General features: G+C 31.4%; 1 long non-coding RNA gene across 1 annotated transcript; it reads left to right on the forward strand.

Moving 5' to 3' along the window:
• Nucleotides 1-244: 244 nt before the first annotated feature.
• On the forward strand, nucleotides 245-797 carry LOC110730738. Its single transcript, XR_002513149.1, has 2 exons — nucleotides 245-469; nucleotides 682-797. It is a non-coding gene; the product is annotated as an uncharacterized LOC110730738 (long non-coding RNA).
• The last annotated feature ends 2,605 nt before the right edge of the window (nucleotides 798-3,402 follow it).

Below are 3,402 nucleotides of genomic sequence, written 5' to 3' on the forward strand. Positions count from 1 at the left end.
TGAGGTAAGTGAGGTTCAGTGGCGGATCCAGCGGGGGTTCAAGGGGTTCAATTGAACCCCGTTAGATCCGGAAAAAAAAATAGGAATCTTATTTAAAAAAAATATATAGAAAACCTATAAATAAAATATTTGAAACAAATAAATACTATGTTAGGCGCGAGCTCAGTTGGTTTAGTAACTCTCAAATTGGACAACAGACACGGGTTCTCCTTCTAGGACGCGCAATTTTACATTTTTTTTTCTTTTTTCTTTTTTCTTTTTCTCCTTTTTTTCCCTGTAACTTTCGTTCTTTGTTCCCTTTCTTTTGTCAATTCTCACAAAGACACAAACTGCTAAAACCCTTACTATCTTTCTCCATTTTTTCTCACTTCTCTGGCCGCCGCACCGAGACACGCCTGTCGCCACTGCTCACAGACGAGGCCATGAAAGCGACGCCAACGATCTGCTGCTAGCCTGCGTCGAACTCGAGGTAACTTTCTCACAACTTACTGTTTTTTATTTTCAATTTCTGTCTTTGAGTTTTAAATTTGAGTTTTTGAGTTTCTTAATTGAATAATTGTTAATATCATAATGTGTTGATTCACTTGAATACTTGATTGTTAAATGAATTATGAATTAATGTGCAATTGTGCAGTAGATGTAGTACTAAATACTAATTAATTTCTTATTTAATTATTGTAGTGTACTAGTGTGTGACCCTGAAAAGTTTGGAGCATTTTGTAATTTTTATCAAAAAAAAAATGTATTGTATCTTGACATTTAATTGAAGTTATGTATTGTTGTATCGGATTATTTTATTTTGCAATTTTATTGAAATTTGGACTTATTTTGTTGTTTACTTGTGTATTGGTATTTATTTGAATACTCTATTTTATACTTAAATACCCAATTTATATCCGTGCATTTGGATATCGGGTGTTTGATAAATTTCGAACCCGATCCACCACTTTGTGGGCAAAGCATGCCACACTCTTATAGTCCTATGAAGTGCAATAGTGGCTCTTGAAGGCTCAAGGCTCCCCTTTTTTGGATTATTACAAGGAAAATGGTCCTTAAAAATCATCTACTCCTATATATCAATGGTAAGAGATTTGGACTTTTGGAGGACCATTTGTGCAACTTTAATCAATTAAATCAAAAAGGAAGTACTAGCTTAGGGAACGAAATAAGTGAAAGTTTGCTTTTGAAGTTATTAGAAAAGATATATGATAGAATTGTTAAGGCAATCTTCTCTCAATATTGTAGCATGTCATATATAAAGAAAGATAAAAGCTATAACACTATTCGATTGGCTTCTTTATAGACGTGACAAGAGCAAGTCTTATTGAAGAAGGCTAAGCCATTTATAATATCATCCCTAAGCAGCTGGATCTTACAAGGGCCCTTACCCTACAAGGGCTATACAATTGATCTTTCTTAGAATTTGATAAATGAGAAATTAATTATTGTACCCCTTAAGCACATATTAAATACAATCTTTGTTTGGATTTATAATAGAAGTATACACTATAAAATCAGTGTGACACTAAGTATTTAATGAGGAAATACAAGTTAAATCTTTATGATTGACAAAATATTTTAATCATAAAGGTAAAACCAACATTTTCATGAAAGGGCATGTTCTCATACAATTATTTTCAATTCAGTTCAGTTCAGCTCTAATAAGTTCAGTTCACTTCAGCTCCTAATTTCCTTCTCTTATAAAATATTCATTTTAGTTCAGTTCAGTTCAGCTCTAATAAGTTCAGTTTAGTTCAATTCAGTTCAGTTTAGGTCAGCTCTAATAAGTTCAGTTCAGTTCAATTCAGCTCTAATAAGTTATGTTCAGTTCAGCTCAGTTCAGTCAATGTGAACATATCCTTATTTGGGATGTTGTTGTAAATTTACTTGAATGAATTGTAAACTGAGTAATAGCTCCGTTACTTTTTTCTTCCTGTTTCCTCCATCCTCCAAAGCTTCCTCCATCCTACATTGAAGCTTGCTCCTCCTTGTTCCTCCTCACTTAAAGCTTCCCCTCTTAATTATTGCTCCCCTGATACCCACCATTCCCACGATTTTCAATTCCATCTTCAAATATGTATATCAAGCTCAAAACATACTTTAATAGAGGACGTACGTGCAGTGGTCACCCCATCCTCTAGGGTTGACAATGCCTTTAATTTCGCCCTTTATTCATAAGGTTTTCGTTGAATTATCAAAGATGGTACTATTCGTTGGTGTATATAACAATAACAATGCCATTTGATTGACAAATCTCGGCCATCATAAAAATTAACGGGGGCTAGCTCCTATTTTATTAGCTGAGGAAGTTAAGGAGTGTTCATTGCTACATTTGTTATTTTTTGTTTTTTAATTGATCCGCATTAGCTAGTTTTTACGTCTTTCAAATTACAACTTTAACCATTAATACATGTATCTAATTATCTAAAATTAAAATGTTTATATATAAGTTAATATGAAAACTTACATTGAGACAACATCTATAACATTTTATGTAATAACATTTGTTTTGTAAATAATTAGCTAGAAATGTTTGGTCACGGTAAGGTATGTACATAGTACTGTTAAAATTCAATATGGAATTGAATAATTTAAAAAACAGATCGAGTGCATACTTATCTTTCTTTGCCATTACATGGATTGCTTCTTGTCAATGGTTCAACTATATACTCAATCTATTTTTGAACAATAAACTACTTCGTGCATTTAATCTCGGATTTTTAAAAAGATATTAGCTTATGTATCATTATTATTTCGTATTTATTAAGTTGTTATCTTTTGATATTTAATACTAAGAGTCATAATCTGTGAAAAGACATGTCTAATCTAATTTATATATTATCTTTTAAAAACAAATTATTGGATACATTATCTCGCTAGTAATATGCAAAATAAATATATGCTCTTTAATTTCCATTCAAAGTTCAAGCTTAAGTGTTTTGGACTTAAGTTCTGTTTTCATACGATTATTTTCAGTTTAGTTCAGCTCCTAATTTATTTCTCTTATAAAATATTCAGTTCAGTTCAGTTCAGTTCAGCTCAGTTCAGTCAATGAGAACATACCCTTAGTTATTAGTTTGATGTGGTGTATTGTGTTTTTTTAATTATCTTATCTCTTCTAATATGATTTAATTATGGTAAAAATAAGTTACAATTATAAGTTTTTAATACAAGATGAATAGAACAAATTTTAAGGATATATTTTGGCATCCCTCCATGCATGCCTTCACATAGTTAGGTGAATATGGTTGAACATTGTCTCATCAAAGTCTTTTTATTAAGAGACGTGTGAAAAGCTACATATTTGCACGTTCAAGAATTGTCTCCACGTTATAAGCCATACTTACATACATAATACATTAATTTAGTATGAAAGAATAAAATGTTTAAGAGCTTGATGTA

This window comes from Chenopodium quinoa, unplaced genomic scaffold (assembly GCF_001683475.1).
Source record: "Chenopodium quinoa cultivar QQ74 unplaced genomic scaffold, ASM168347v1, whole genome shotgun sequence".
Taxonomy (NCBI): Eukaryota; Viridiplantae; Streptophyta; class Magnoliopsida; order Caryophyllales; family Amaranthaceae; genus Chenopodium; species Chenopodium quinoa.